Source organism: Myotis daubentonii, chromosome 17 (genome assembly GCF_963259705.1).
Source record: "Myotis daubentonii chromosome 17, mMyoDau2.1, whole genome shotgun sequence".
Classification (NCBI taxonomy): Eukaryota; Metazoa; Chordata; class Mammalia; order Chiroptera; family Vespertilionidae; genus Myotis; species Myotis daubentonii.
The window spans coordinates 25211555-25228719 of record NC_081856.1 but is presented as its reverse complement, the minus strand read 5'-3'; the positions used below and the strand labels follow the sequence as shown (position 1 = coordinate 25228719).

General features: G+C 40.8%; 1 long non-coding RNA gene across 1 annotated transcript; it reads left to right on the top strand.

Annotated features, from left to right (window-relative positions):
• The first annotated feature begins 395 nt into the window (after positions 1 to 395).
• On the top strand, positions 396 to 15485 carry LOC132219941 (uncharacterized). The gene is made up of 3 exons (XR_009449642.1): positions 396 to 593; positions 13381 to 13467; positions 15371 to 15485. It is a non-coding gene; the product is annotated as an uncharacterized LOC132219941 (long non-coding RNA).
• Positions 15486 to 17165: the final 1680 nt, after the last annotated feature.

The window sequence follows — 17165 nt, the reverse complement described above, 5'->3', positions numbered from 1 at the left end:
TGGAATCAGACTATATAATTCCCATGATTCTTAGATTTCTATACTTAAACCTTTTTATCTGGCTTTAAAAAAAAAGAAAAGAAAATATACCATTAATCACCTGATAGCCTAGTAACAAATGCCACCACAGGAATATACAAGCTGCTATGTGGGTGCTGACCTCACAGAGCAGATTTGCCCCAGCAGGATCTGGCGCCTGCCAAGACCTCCCTTTGGGTGTGTTGCTTGTGGCGCTAATTGCTCTGATGAGTTCTGAAGCCAGCCATCTGGTATGTTGGCTCTGGGGCCTCTTGGGAGTGACTGGTGCAAGTCAATGTCAGCTGCTGCCTGTGATTGGCTCTGGGGTACTTATTAGGAGCCTCAGAGCCATCCACAGTTGGTAGCTGCCTGTGCTGAACATGGGGGCACGTGGGAGAGGCCAAGCTACACACTGAGCCAGCTGCCACCGGGAATGGGCCTGAGGCAGGTCAGCAAAAGGCCGAAGGCACCTGGAGACCTGCCACAGCCTGCCAGCAGCTTGTTAGGCTCAGCCACTGAAAGGGCCTCAGGCAGTTCGCAGTTGCAAGAGGGTAGGGGTCTCAGGCAGTCACCAGGTAAGGGTGCGTGGTGTTTACCAGGTTAGTCCAGATTCAAATGCAGTGCCAGTGCTGGGTCTGAGGCCACACAGCAAAAGTCTCAGGGTTCATGGAGGCCAGTTGCAACCCATCTGGGGCCTGTGGACTTTTGCAGTGGGGGAAGGTTTCAGGGAGTTGTGAAGGGGAAGCCGGTAGAGTTTATCAAGTTAGAGCAGGTTAAGATTTGGCTGTGTGGAGGGAGGGCTCTGCCAGGAACAGTGGTACCACTGGGCAGAGGGGAAGATGGCTCTCACCCGAAAGCCACACAGTTCAGCTTTTCCTTGTGTGCCCCTAGCAACTCGCCCTCCCCTGCCCCCGCCCCCACCCCTCCTCGTCAGATTGCCAGATGTTATATAGGCTGCTGTTCCCAGAACTGCTGCTCTGGGCTGGGGAGCCCAGCATGCAGTTGAGACTCACTCACTCCTCAGCGGGGACCTCTGAAGCTTAGATATTCCTCCAGATTCTCAATCACCACACGTGGGTGTGGGGCCAGCCCGTTTTGCATCTATGCCTCTCCTGCTGGTCTTGACATGGCAGCTTCTTCTGTAGATCCTTAGTTATAGGATTTGTGTTCTTCAGATGGCCATCCAGGTTGCTTGTTCTCTAATTTAGTTGTAATTTTGATGTGGTCATGGGAGGAGGTAAGTGTAGCTTCCACTTACTTCACCATCTTGATTCTTTCTGGTCCACCTTTTTTCTTATTAAGAAAAACAAAAGGAATTCCAAAGCATTTCAAGTCTATTTTATTTAAAACAAAGGATAGATTGATAAGGACATTTTTCTTTGTGAATATCTTGCCATGGTTCACTCAAAAACACTTCATTTAACTACCATGTATGGGATCAAGGAGTCTATCTCTACAAGATTTGAAGAATTATAAATAAATGAGGATGCAATCACAAGTCTGTTTCTCTTGTCCACAAACACTAATGGATTTGTCCAGGTTGTTTTCTCTAAGTTTGAGCAAGCTATTCTAACAGAGCAGTAAACTTAACAATTGTTCACTCTCCCTTAATTAATACGATCCCATCTATACTTTTTAGAAAATTTCTTAATCTCATTTTCTTTGAAGCTTGATCATTTGGAAGCTCCACAAAATAGACCCTAACATGTGAGTCTTATGCAGATAAACAATTGCAGTGAATTATCCAGGACCTCTGGACAGGTAGATGCTAATTGTGAATCAACATTCCTAATGTGTTCGCTAAACCACACTGCTTTTTCTTGGGCCATTTTTCTTTTGGAAACATCTCTGTTATTAGATGTACATGCTCTTGTGAAATCCATCTAGCTAAATGGGGATAGAGCACCAGATTTTATAGTTTCCATGCAGGCCATGGGAGCAGAAAATGATACCATACAGATGATTATTTTCAACTCTATGTGATCATTAAAATCATCCACGGGGAGTTTTTAAATATCTCAATGTTCAAATCTCAGTGAACTGAAAGCAAACATCTTGCAGGGGAACATGTACATCAGTATTTCGAGAAAGCTCCCTAGAAGATTCTGGGGTACAGTGAAGGTTAAGAGCCACTGCCGTAGACAGTATCTGTTTGGTGAAGTACAATCAATGATTGCTACCAGCAGAGGGCCTGCTATGTCTTACACAAAAGCTCAAAGGATGTGAATGATCTAAAGCTCAGGTCTCCATTGAAGCCTTGTTCTGACGTCATGGGTTGAGGACAGCAGCAAGACCTGTACCACACTTTAGTCAGAAAGTGTGCAAAAGCCACTCAGCAGAGCATAATCCCCAACAGCTGGCTGTTACCGTAATTTCACTGGGAAGCTGTAGATTTTCACTTTGAAAGCTAGTTTGCCAATTCAAGTGTTAGTGAGGGCCCTTGGAATAAAGTTGATGGCTAATAAAATGTTTTCTGAAAGTCAAAAGCTAAGCAAAGCTGACAGGCTCTAACTTTTTCTTTAGAAATCCGTGCATATAGTTGTCCTTTTCTAATTATGTCTGTGTGGCTTGTCTCCCAACAAAATGCAAAAACAAAAGAGCCCAGAAGAAGAACATGTTTGTCTATGCGTTACTTCCATATCACTTGTCTCGTTTGTACCCGTAGAATTTTAATGTATGGAGGTGACTGAGCGACGACCCAGAGAGGTCAATGCCATTGAAAGAAGTATTTGTACTTACATTTCCTAAGAGGAGAGAACATGCCGCATCACACGGGGCTGCAGGGGCAGCGCCAGGTGTGGTCAGTAGCAGAAGCCACAGTGAGGGGAAAGCCTAGGCCGGGCCCCTGACTGGGGTTTCTGTGGGAAAAGCAAGGCAGGGCAGAGTAGATAGTTCAATTGGCTCTTTTGAATAATTTTGGTGCTTTAGGCCAGTGGTCGGCAAACTCATTAGTCAACAGAGCCAAATATCAACAGTACAATGATTGAAATTTCTTTTGAGAGCCAAATTTTTTAAACTTAAACTATATAGGAAGGTACATTGTTATTAACTTAATTAGGGTATTCCTAAGGCTTAGGAAGAGCCACACTCAAGGGGCCAAAGAGCTGCACGTGGCTCGCGAGCCACAGTTTGCCGACCACTGCTTTAGGCTATAAGGATGGTCTCTGGTTGCCTGGTACCTGGTCCTGGGATGACCTAGGGCAGGGAATTTATTGCTTTGGTGTGTGAATGTTAAAGGAAATATTTGGGAGTTAGTTTGCCTATGAAAGATGAGCTGTTGGCCTTGCCCTTTGCTATCTCTAAGAATTGGCTGGCCCTAGGAGGACAGTCTCTCCCTGGTACCAAGATTTACAAGACATCACCCTGCTGGTGTGGCTCAGCAGATGGGCATCATCCCATGCACCAAGAGGTCATCTATGGGATTCCCAGTCAGGGCACATGCCCAGGTTTCTGGCTCAATCCCTAGTAGGGGGCGTGCAGGAGGCAGCTGATAGATGTTTCTATCTCATTGATGTTTCTATGTTTTCCTATCGCTTTAAAATCAATAACAACATATTTAAAATATTTACAAGATGTCAAACATCATAAGATACAGAAAAGTAATAATATGTTGCTGGGGTCTCGAGTGGCTGTGCTGGGGGTAAATTTCCCTTCAGGTTCGTAGTGCAACTATTCAATGACAAGGGGCAGCGCATGGCCACTGTGAGCAGGAATACAGTGGGACAACTCTCTTTCAACCTTTAGGTGAGTGAGAAGAAGAAATGATGATGAAATCTCAAAATCTGGTTGTCGTATGTTCTGTAAAGAAGGAGGGTGTCCTTATGCATCAGTCTTGTTTATGCAGTTTCTCCTTTTTTCCCAAAACGTCATTGATATATTGATCTGAAATTAACAAATTTAGCAAAGAATAGAAAAAGATGTTTTCCCTCTTCCTAAAGCAGTTTAGGTTTTAATTAACTTCAATGATTTGCCTTAGCCATTTCATGAATCATTCCATTTATATTTTATAGTCTATATTCCATATACGCATCACCTATATTCCCCGAAACAGACTTTCTCAGGGTCAGTCAAGAAGCTATTATTGTTGTTATATTTATTTAATTATTTAGGCACAAGGTTGGCATGTGAGTGGGTACAGAAGAAATCAAAAGAGGGTTTTTTTTGGTTCGTTTTGTTTTAGTTTTTCTTTCCTTTTTGCAGAATTCGTTCTTATGCCCCGGGCTCTATGACTAGGGAGCTTCTGAACCACATAGTGCTGCTCCTTGGTTCGGCCTTGCTGTGGTCTGTAGGATTCTTCATTACTGTGCCATGCTTCATTCCGGTGGCGGGAAGCTGAGTGTAGGTGGTTAATGTTCTCTGCTATTTAGTAATAGGAACAAAGGGGACTTGAATCCAGTATACTACAGGCATTTTTTCACGGATGACTCACATTCTAAATGATGGCTCTTTAATGCCACAGCTGAATAATACCAAAATGTTGTAGGAGCATAACAACCAACACAAATCGAGGTTATAGTTAGACCATCCCTGCTTATTTGGAGCCTCTTCAGCAGAAGACCATATCCAGCGCTATAGGGTGTGGCTGGGGAGGTGGTGGGGCTACCAACGGTTCAGTGAGCATTTATGAGGGTTACTCCACGGCAGACATTTTGCTGAGTGCTGGGGATTTAGTCACGAGAAACCTCGATCTTGCTTTCGATAAATAGGTGGCCTAGCAGATATCAAATATATATAACAAAAGCCATGCAGTAAAGTTTACACTAACCAGAAAGAGAATGCAGAGTAGTCATTCATCAAAAATAAAGGCGGAAGCAGTTTTTGAGCTTTAAAAACCTCGTTAAGAATGAATAAAAATACATATCAACAACTAACTTGAAACTTACAGTGCAACGTGTAAGTAAGAATGAACATCATCAAACAAATAAGAGAGCCATAGATTATTGTCAGGCATTGTGCCGAGTGGTTTCCATGCATTAGCTAATTCCATTTGTATGAATCCAGAAGAGGTAGGCCAGAATAATGTAATTATTACTCCCTCTCCCCCCGCCCCCTTTTTTAAATGAGAAAACTAAAACGCAGTGAGGTGAAATGTCTTGCTTTGGATCAGTGTCACTCAAAGTGGCCCACAAAAGGGTGCTGGCCCGCGAGCTGTTTATCATTCACTGTAATGTGTTATTCTTTTCCCGTGGCTATCATGCCAATCCATGTCTCTTCACTTCAGTTTTCATGCTCAACAAATATTTATTCCATTTCCATTTTGGTCCAGGTCCTGTACTGCGATTATAAAGGTAAATATGAAGTACATGGCTTCAATCTAGTGTCTGCTGAACACATAGCAGTGTTCTAATTACACTTCCTCTCCCGGACCTCCAGGCCACTGCACACACCTCTCCAGACAAATCTCCCCATATCCTTTATTTTGCATATTAATATTTCTCATGAGATATAATGTAAGTCTCTTGACTGGTGAGTGAAGCTCTGCCCTCACCTATTAGTGATACATTCTCTCCCACTCTCCATCAATTCACTTTGATCCTCGTGATGGCACCTTTCTTTCTAGTTCAACACATCACATTTATCCCCAAATCCAGGACTTTGTGTTGTACCTCACCTGTTTCCCTTTACCCCACCGAGGTTGCCAGTATTTTTTCGTCTCCAATTGATAAGACCTGTTTTCCAAAAACCCTTGGGAAACTCATTCACAGTCAAACTCGTTCCTGATCAAAGCAAAAGATGTTATTTCTCACAGATCTCTTCTCCCCCTTGTCTTTTTACCGATAACAAATGTCTAAATAAAATAATTTAATATACGGTCATTATGAGTACAGATTTTAGAAACTATAAAAAGATTGTCCACATTCCTGAGACTAGGCCATCAGGTTCCACTCTGATGGGGGTCAAGTCATGTTTTGGGCATTGGAGATCCGGGTGAGGAAATGGAGCAAGAGCAGAAAATGACTGAATGAGTCAATATTATTTCTAGAACCAAAGGAATAAAAACAAACCACTGAAGCGATCAAAGATTTACTTCGGGGGAAAAAATAAATACAAACACAAGACAACTAAAAGAAACCACAAGGCACAAATTACTCTGACTTTAATTTCTTTGAACCAAAATGTCTTGTGCTTTCTCTTATGATAAAAGTACATGGACACCACAGTAGGCTGTGAAGGGTGCATAGGTGGAGACAATGGGCAGTGTTTGAAAGTTACTGTTGATAAAGTTCACAGTAACAATATGATGCTGCCATTTTTTTTGATTTGCCTTTTTTAAATGTACAGCTCTTCCACTGATGTACTGGATTATAATTTAGATTATTTTAATGATATGACGCTTCTGGAAACCCTAAGGCAGTGGTTCTCAATCTTGGCTGCACATTAGAATCACCTGGGAATCTTTTTAAATCCTGATTTCTGGGCCTCATCCTCCGGAAATTCTGTTTCTTTGTTACTAATCTTGTGGCCCCACCCTATAACAAAGAAACAGAATTTCCGGAGGATGAGGTCCAGAAATCAGGATTTTAAAAAGATTCCCAGATGATTCTAATGTGCAGCCAAGGTTGAGAACCACTGCCCTAAGGGGTAAAAGTGGGACCTGTCTTATGCTTTTTTAAAAAATATATTTTATTGATTTTTTTTACAGAGAGGAAGGGAGAGGGCTAGAGAGTTAGAAACATTGATGAGAGAGAAACATCGATCAGCTGCCTCCTGCACACTCCCCACTGGGGATGTGCCCGCAACCAAGGTACATGCCCTTGACTGGAATGGAACCCAGGACTCTTGAGTCCGAAGGCCGATGCTCTATCCACTGAGCCAAACCGGTTAGGGCTGTCTTATGCTTTTTATAAGCATTCAGGATCAACTATAAATGACAAGGATGGAGTAAGAGTGTCAGCCCTGTTGGGCATGAACACATCCTTAAAGTATATATTTTTCCTTCTTGTCCCTTGATTGATGAGTTTAATATATTCCTGTGCACACTGCCTGTTGCGTAAGGCCAGAGCTGCTACTTGGGGATAATAAGCATGATGCTGTCATGTGAAGCTCAAAGGCAGTTTTGAGATTGGATTTGTACTGTTGCATTGCACTTAAGTGTTCCTGTGTGAAATTCACATTTTTATGTGGCATTTGGGGGAATAAAGAGACCAACAAAATTCCCCACAGGTACCAGTGCCATTGCTTTGAATGTTCTCTTTAAAAACAACCCACCTGCTCTGGCTTCTGGAAAATCTGCCAGGAAAGAAAGATGCCTGTAATTAACATGCCAACAGGAAGTATCTCTAAGCTGACACATGATCCTACCACATCCTTGTGCAGTATGGTCAGTCCTGACATTAGCCAGGAGTCGTCCCAGGAAGGCAGGGGAGCTGTAATGCCACTTCTAGAACCCTGAGAACTTTCAACTCAGACTGGGGTGCTCTAAGGACTTTAGTTTGGCAGCTATATTCTTGTAGCATTCCTTTAATTAAATGCATACGCACCTCATTTTATTGTGCTTAGCTTCACTGTCTTTCCCAGATATTGTAGTCTTTACAAATTGAAGGTTTGTGGCAACCCAGCATCGAGCAAGTCTGTCAGCACCATTTTCCCAAGAGCATTTGCTCACTTTTTGTCTGTGTCACGTTTTGGTAATTGTTAAACTTTGGTAAAGTTCAAACTTTATTATTATTATTGTTGTTATTATTAGCAGTATATTTGTTATGGTAAATCAGTGATCAGAAATCTTTGTCAGGGCTCAGTGATGGTTAACGATTTTTAGTAATAAAATATTTTATTATTAGGTGTAATCAAGGAATGTACATTGTTTTTTTCAGATATAATGTTATTGCTTTCTTAGTAAACTATAGTATTGTATAAACGTAATTTTTATATGCACTGGAAAACCAAAAACTTTGTGTGACTCATTTTATTATAATATTCACGTTATTGTGGTGGTCTGGAACTAAACCCATCAAAGCTCCCATTTGTGAACCAAATAACAGAGTATCCTGTCCCAGGCATCCCAGTAATTGAATACTCGCTCTATTACCTACTAGTTGTATGGCTGGGTAAGTTATTTAGATTTTCTGTCTTAGTCCCCAGTTTGTGGTATTGTTCTGTCAGTCTAATATGGGGCAGGGGGTAGGGGGGTGGGGGGCGGTTCCATACCACTGTGGATTCTTACGGAAAAATGTCGTCTCACTAATTTTCATATCTCAGTTCATAAAATACATAGCAAATGAGACCATAATCTACTATAAATTAGAAAATTATTAGAACTTCAAGAAGTTAAAAATTATAACGGCCATCTGAAGTAGAGTATAATACAAGCATATTGAAAATGGTTAAAGATGTAAATGAAGGCATTGGCACCTCAAGAAAAAGATGAACTACTTTGAAAATCAAATAGGCAGCAATTGAAAAACAGGATGTAACAGAAATTAAAAATATAAAAAATTAAAATTAAAAAACAAAAAGGTTGATTAAATAACAAATTAGAGACAGGTAAAATGGATGGCCTTAAAGGGAGATATGAGGAAATTATACAGCATTTAGTAAAGAGAGATAATTAATGAAAATTACAAGATTTGAGAGATATGGAGACAGGAGTGAGAAAGCCAATATACAGCAGAAATGTTAGACAAGGAAAAGAGAATAAAAGAGAAAGAATAAAGGAGACGATGATGGGATAACACATTTCTGAGAGAAAACTGCAGTTAAACACAAAGTTTCATGAGGTTAAACAAAAGTAATTTTTTCAGGAGCTCTGGCTTTCTTACCAACTTCATGAAAATTAGATGTTTCCCAACATATGTGTGTACTCCTTCTCCCTCCCACCACTGGGGAAAAACAATGGCTGTGCAACCCACTTTACCTAGCCTGCCTTCTGACATTAAGGCTAGAGGCCACCTCAACCAATACCAGTATGTTAGAGGGAGAAGTGCTATCCCAGGGAGTTCTGTTCCTTTGGTTAATTCATTTAGCCTCTTGGGCCCTGTTCCCCCCAGAGAAGACAAAAGCAAGGTTTGGCATCAGAAAAACTTAAGTAGAAAGCCTGGTTCACCCACTGACTTGCTGCCAGGTCTTCTCTGCTTAATAAATATTTGTCGAGGGAGTGACTTACTCTCAGTTACCTGATCTGAAATGTGGGGTGGCAGACCTGACTCAAAGTCCTGGGGGGGGGGTGAATCATTGAGATACCCCGTGTGACTTGGTTAGTATTGTGCTCAGCACAGAGTAAGGGGCAATCGCAGATAGCTGATGCTTTTCAGACCTATAAGGTCCCTTGTAGGTCTAACACCCTCAGAATCCACGCTTTGATCTGAGTAAGTGTAACACAATTTGTAGGCTATGTGAAAACTAAGTATTTTATGTTGCAGCTTCATGGATCTTTATTTGACAAGTAGATTGCAATAAACTTATTATGTTAAACACGAAGTGAAAGGTTTGTTTTCCCTCCCTGCCCTCCTCCCAGCTTTCATTTAAACGTTATTACAGTAGGTGCAAAGGCTGACCCCTGGTGGCCAAAAATGACGACGACAGGCTGTATCCCTTGGCTAGGACTCAGCTTAAAACAGTGACTGCAGGCCTGGCAACCTCCTGACTGGGAGAGGCTGCGGTTCTGTCTGTTGACTGCATTACAAAATCTGATTCCAGAGGTCACTGCTGTTTCTCAGGCGTAGCAGCTCAAGCCCACCTGTATTTTAAAAGTAGCCTATGAACCATGTAAGAACGCTGCTGTTACATGGTAAGTCTTCAATCAACATTAGCTCTCTTCCACCTTCTCCTTAAGAAGCGTTAAGGAAAATGGTCTTATAAATTAACTCTAAAGCCTTATTATTCTAGTTAAAATAGCCCCATGAAAAGGCAATATGTCCTACTAGTAATTAAAAATTATTTTTTGTTTTATCTCATAGTAAAGTCATGTTACAAATAGTCCCTGTATGTTGCAAAAATGTATAGCACATATCAAAATGAAGAAATTGTTTAATTCATGGCTCAAATGGTGCAACAGAGATTCCCTCATCATTTTCTTAGTATGCTTTGCATTTGGTATGGAAGGGTGACATGGGACAGTGGGGATTCCTGGATGCTGCAGGTCAGGTTTTCAGATGGGGGTGCTGAGACTGAATTTGGGGTACAAGAAATTTGGAGACAACATCTATGAAGGGAGGGAGGGAGAGGAAGTAGGAGTGGGCAGAGGAGCACGACTAACAGTAGAGGCAGGACCAGGAGAGCCTCAGCCAACCCAGCAGAGCTCTGCCAGGAGTCTGGCCCAAGCGGTATCCCGTGTTGGGCCCAAATGGCTGGATCTCTGCATTCATGCCTGGCTCCACCCCAGGCAGGGGCTGCTCCTGCCGGGGCCTGACCTGGGGCACAGGGCTCTCGGTACTTGAGACCAGGTGCGAGAACTACATACAGCAAACCCTTCCTGGAGGGCACTCTGGGAGTAGGTATGTGTGTTACTAAGGTGAGGAGACAAAGAACCTCACTTCACTGCCACTTTTCATAGACAATATTCTTGCTGATCCTCAAATGCAATTTAATTGCAGCTCCAGTCATTTTGCTAAAAGCTCTTCCTGCTCTCTACCCACTTTGTCTCCTACAAATCCACAAGGAGCAGTGCTGTCCTTCCCTCTATAATTTCCTGTCCTGCTCTGGCTTTGGCTAAGCTTGCCTTTCTCTCAGAAGAAACGCTAGTCTGTTTTGCCAAATTGTACATATAATTATTATGCTTTGCATTTTTACAGTATGTATATTCTGTTTTTTAAAAACTAAACTATAAGCCAGAATTAAAAACCACCACCACAACAGCACCTAACAAATAAAACCCCACACAATTTTATCTTGCACTACAATGCTGCTCATTTGTTAATGGCTGCCTGGAGGACAACTGTGTTGAGAAGGATTCTGCGTCTGAATCCAAGCTCATAGAGTAGAACCATCGCTGAAGACCTTCCTGGTCACACACGCCGGGGAGAGAGATGACATCTGTTTCCATGTTTGTCTTGCAACCCTGTTCTCAACTTTGCACCAGCAGTTAACATGGTAATATATTAAAAATGACACTCCCCTTTCCTTCCTGAATGTAGAAATGAAATGCTGTAAGCTTCTCACGGGGCCTTTAGTTGTGGAGTACAAGCCTCTTATAGAGAAGTTTCTGTGATACAAACTCGGAAATGAAGTTGCTGGTCCTGGAGTGTTTGATTTTGTTTTATTAAATACACCCCTTTGTTCTCCCATGTCATATGAGGGCTCCCATATCTCCCCACAGCCGCCAGCACCCACCTTTACCCAGCTGTCACTTGCACACTGAAACAAGTAGGGCTCATACAATGAAATGTGTACAGAGCTTTAGTTTTACACTCACTGTACTTTCAGATGTTCTGTGTGGCTCTTGCTCTCTGGCTACCAGCAGATCTCATAACTTTTCTGTGTCCTTTAGGTAATAAAAATCTCATGTTCAAGCCATAAATGTATAGTTTTGATTAGATAATTACATGTGCAGCCCATGGAAAAGTCAGATTTTAATCTTAACTTAGTATGGCATCTGCAGTTTGGTCCTGTTGCAATCGGGCAGCCTGCATTTGGAGAAGGGGCAATACTTCAGTGTCTTTTCTCAGTTCCCACAGTGTGATCCTCCCCCTCCCTCCCCATCTAACCCAAAGCAAATTCTGGCCCCTCCAGGGTAGAGCAAGGGAGAGAGCAGTGCTGAGGGATTTGGACTTGACTGGCTCTGATGTGGTTGTTTAGCAGCTGGACTCTGGACTGGAGAGATTTAGATTTTAACACTTTAAAAAAATAGAGATATAATTCACATCTGATAAAATACACAATTTTAATGTGTAAAATTTACTGGGTTTTAGCATATTCCCAAGGTTGTCCAACCACGAACACCATCTAATTCCAGAACATTTTCAACACCCCAAAAGGAAACCCTACACCCAAAAGTAGCCATTTCTCATTCCCTCTCACCCTAGTCCTTGGCAATCAATAATTTACTTACTGCCTGTATGAATTTGCTTCTTCTGGTATTTCACATATATAGAATCATATGATCTGTGGCCTTCTGTGACCGCCTTTTTCCATTTAGCATAATATTCTCAGGGTTTATCCATGGTGTATGTAGCATGTGACAGTATACTATTCCTTTGTACCGATATATCACTTTTTGTTTATTCATGCATCAGTTGTTGGACATTTGGGTTGCTTCTTACGAATAATGCTGCTGTGAATGTTCATGCATAAGCCTTTTTCAATGAACACATGTGTTTAATTCTCTTGAATATATATCAAGAGTAGAATTGCTAGGCAATCTAGAAACTCTATAGCTAACATGTTTAGGACCTGCCAAGCTGTTTTCCAGTGCAGGAACCATTTTGCATTCCATCAGCAGTGTGTGAGGCTTCCAATATCTCTATATCTTCACCAACATTTGTTATTTTCTGATTTCTGAAAATTTTTTAAATTATTATTGCCATCCTAGGGGATGGAAGTGGTATTTCATTGTGCTTTTAATTTGCATTTCCCTAATGACTAATGGTGTTGAGCATCTTTCCACGTGCTTATTGGGCATTTAAAGATTGTTTTATTTGCATATGCTCATCATTTAAAAAATAGTTGCCTTTTATTATTGAGTTTTAAGTGTTCTTTATGTATATGAATATTAGATCCTTATCAGATATATATTAAAAAGTTTTCTCCCATTCTGTAGATTATTTTCTTGATAGTGTCCTTTAACTAAACACAAAACTTTTCAATTTTGATGGTCTGATTAATCTATTTTTTCTTTAGTTGCTTGCACTTTGAGTGTCATATTTAAGAAACTGTAGCTTAATCCAAGGTCATAAAAATTTATTTGTATCTTTTCTTCTAAGATTTGCACAGTTCTAGCTGTAGCATTTTGACCTTTGATATATTTTGAATTCATTTAATTATATAATGTGAGGCTCAGTTTTTGGGAGTGTTGCCATCTTAACAATATTATGTCTTTTAATTCATTCATTTAGGTCTCTTTCATTTCTTTTACCAATGTTTTTTACTTTCAATGGATACATTTTACACTTCTTGGATTACATTTATTCTTAAATATTTTATTCTTTTTGATGCTATTGAAAATGAAATAGTTTTCTATTTTATTTTCAGATGGTCATTGCTAGTGTACAATAATATAACAGATTTTTGTGTATTAACTTATGTCATATAACCTTGCTGAACTTGTTTATTAGTTCTAATTTTTGTATACATGTATATATGTGTGTGTGTGTGCATGTGTCCATGTGTGGGTACTTAAGGATATTCTATATAAATAGCATATCATTTACATATAAAGATAGTTTTATTTTCCTTCTAATATTGATGTTTTTTATTTCTTTTTTCTAGCTTAACAGCTCTGGCTAGAACCTCCACTACAAAATTGAATAAAACTGGCAAGAGTGGACATTCTTACCTTGTTCCTGATTTTCGGAGGTGAGAAAGTTTACTTTCACTTTTAAATGTGATGGTACTTTAGGTTTTTCATAAATGCTCTTTTTTTAATATTGAGGAAAATACCTTCTATTCCTTGTTTTGTTATTGTTTTTATCATGTAAATGTGTTGGATTTTTGGTTTTTTCAAATACTTCTGCATCTGTTGAGATTATGGTGTGAATTTCATTTGTGGGATAAATCCCTTTTATATGCTGTTGGACTTGCTTTGCTAGTATTTTGTTGAAGAGTTTTACATCTATATTCACAAAGGATATTGGTGTGTAATTTTCTTGTAATGTCTTTGGTTTTCGTGTCAAGATAACAATGGCCTAATAGGGTGTGTTAGGAAGTTTTCCCTTCACTTTTATATTTTGGAAGAATTTGTGAAGAATTGCAGGGTGGAGGAGGCTAATGGGGAGAAAAAGGAGGCATTTGTAATACTTTCAACAATGGAGATTAAAAAATACATTAGGCACAATTCACCAGTGAGCTCTAGTCCTTGGTTTTTCTTTCTGGGAAGTTTTTTATTTAATAAATCAATCTTTTTACAGAGTTTTAAAGAGGTTAAGTAATTTCCCCATCTTATTATTGGTAGTAGGACACAAACTCAAGTAATTTTGACACCAAAAATCTGTGTTTTAAGCCATATTGACTAAAATTCACATTTTAATTTATATTTAATGCAGTCTCACTATGAAAGATAACACTGTATTGGTCTTGATTCTCCAAAGAAACGGAACCAGTAGGATAGATATACGGGATTTATTATGGGAATTGGCTCACGTGATTATGGAGGCTGAGAAGTCCCATGAACCGTCTGCAAGCTGGAGAACCAGAAAGCCAGTGGTATAATTCAGTCCAAGTCCAAAGAGCTGAGAATTAGGGGTAGTGGCATCACTCCTCATTCAAGTCGCAAGGCCCGTGAACCAGGAGCACTGAAGTCCTAGGGGGAGCGAAGATGACTGTCTCAGCTCAAAGAGGCGAATCTGTCCTTCCGCCGCCAGTTTGGGCTGCCCCGGCCCTGCGCAGACTGGGTGACGCCCACGCACACTGGCGAGGGCGCTCTTCTTTCTGTCTGTCCATTCAAACACTAATCTCTTCCAGAACCACCCTCATAGACACAACCAGAAATAACGTTTAACAGCTGTCTGGGCAGCCCTTAGCCCAGTCACACTGATACACAAAATTGACTGTCACAAATACCTTCGTGTTTAAATAATTTTTAGCTTATAGAAAAGTACACAGAAGAAAACAAAAATATCCATAACCACTTTTTAATATGTTAGTGTATTTTCTTTTAGTACCTAGTCTAACTATTATCTATATGCATATATTTAATATATATTAGATATGACTGTAATACTTTTCAGACATTTTTTCTTCTTTATTCAATTCTGTCTTGGAAGTAAGTTCCTTGTCACTAGCAATTCTTCAAACACATTATGCTACTGTTACTACCTAATATACCACCGGGTAATTCCTTTAATCACAACAGATTTTTCCTTTTTCCTATTTACTATTTAGATATTTTAATGTTGTTTTCTGCTATGGTAAATACTGCTCTCTGGGTCATCTTTGCCTTTGTTGCACCTTTGATTTTCCAATATATTTCATTTATTATTATTATTATTATTACTAGTAGCCCTGTGCACGAATCCATGCGCGAGTAGCTCGCTGCCGCTTGCCTCAGCTGGCCCCCCACCCACTGCTGCTGGTAGCTCTGCCCACTCGTAGCTCCTGGGCCGTTTGCTGCCCTGCCATCCTATAGCTCTCTGCTGCTTGTAGATCGGTCATGATGTTATGGAGTCCCAGCTAATTTGCATATTCCTCTATTATTATATTATATTTATTATTATTATTTTCAATCCTCACCCAAGGATAAAATTTTTCCATTTATTTTCAGAAAGAGTGAAAAAAAGAGGGAAAGACAGAGAGAATATCAGTGTGAGAGAAACACATTGATTGGCTGCCTGCTGCCCAGAGCCCGTGCTGGGGAGGAGCCTGCAACCGAGGTATGTGCCCCTAACTGGAATTGAAACTGGGACCCTTCGGCCCCCAAGCTGACGCTCTATCTACAGAGCCAAACTTGCCAGGGCTCCAATATATTTTAGAAGCAGAATACTGGATCAGAGGCTAAGAATATTAGTAAGATTCTCTATCTACTTGATAGGCCAAAATTTATACGTACTCACATTACAATGAATTTTTGTTTATACCATCTCTAATACCACTGTAGTTTTAAAAACACTTTCTCATTTGCCCTCCAACTTGAAATAATTATATTATTCGTGATTTTGTGTAATATTTGGCTTAGGAAACTTAAATTTAAAAGTTCTTGTTTTCTAGCATTCCATATATCTGTAGTACCCAAGTGCACAAGTGCCTATTCAAGTTTTTTTTTTAATTGTTTAAAGTATTACAAATAGTAGAACATATGCCTCCTTTTTCACCTATTGACCTCCCCTTCCCACCTCCCCCACCCTCCCGGCACATGCCCTCATCCCCCTAGTGTCTGTGTCCATTGGTTATGCTTATATGCATGCATAAAGTCATTTGGTTGCTCTCTTACCACCCCCCCTCCCCAACCCTCCCCTGTCTTCCTGCTGAAGTTTGACAGTCACATGGATTGGTGACACTGAAGAAGATGCTTCATACTGAAGTCAATTTATTCTGTATGTGTGTTTTGTAAATTGAATGTGTTAAGTAAATTTGACCTAGCACATCGCTGAGTTGTGTTGATAGTTCATCTATAAAATGATAAATGTATATAAATTTTAATGATGACATTACTGAAAATTTGAGACCTAAAAACATACTTTTGTTGTTCGCCTGATTAAATTAATTCATCAAGTTGAAATGTAGTATTTCTGATGGTCACACAGTTTGCTCTTTATGTAAAGCTTCCAGTGTAGACTATCTGTCCTAAAGTCATACAGCAACCTCTCAGCAGCACCACCCCCCTGGTCCTGAAACCAAACCTCAGAAAGATAGAGTCAGAAGAGGAAGTTTGCAAATGTTCAATGAGACACACAATTTTTTCAAATTTGTAAAACTTCTCCTTTATAATTGTAGTATATAATATAATTAAAATACTGTAACCATTCCTAATATGCAAATTGTCCCCTCTACCGGGAGTTCGACCGAGAGTTCGACCGCTCGCTATGATGGGCGCTGACAACCAGGGGGCAGCGTGGAACATGGCAGGCATTGGTGAGGAGGCACTGGCAGTAGGTGGCAGTGTAGGCACTGCCAGCCCCGATTGGCCCCAACAAGAGCAGGACCGCAGCAGGATGGTGGAGCAGGTGAGCGGGCAGCGCCAGTCCAAGGCAGGTGCAAGTGGGGTCCAATCGCCCCACCAATCACCCTGCAGATGGCAACCAGTGGTGGTGGCAGGGGACAGGGCCACCACCCGGCTCCCAGGCACTGAGGGAGCCGGGCGGGGGCCCAATGATTCAGGCAGAGGCCCAGGGACAGAGGTTCTGCCCAGGGCCCAGAGGTCAGCTGGGACCTGCCCTTCCATGCCAGAAGCTCGTGCTTTGATAGCCGGGCAGGCCTAGGGACAGCAAATGTGCACGAATTTCATGCACCAGGCCTCTAGTATATATATATATTTCTAATTTGTTAGGTTAAAATTGAGTGTCATTTTGATTTGCTATTCAAAGTGTGCTGGTCTCCAGTGAGAACCACGGAGGGAGCAA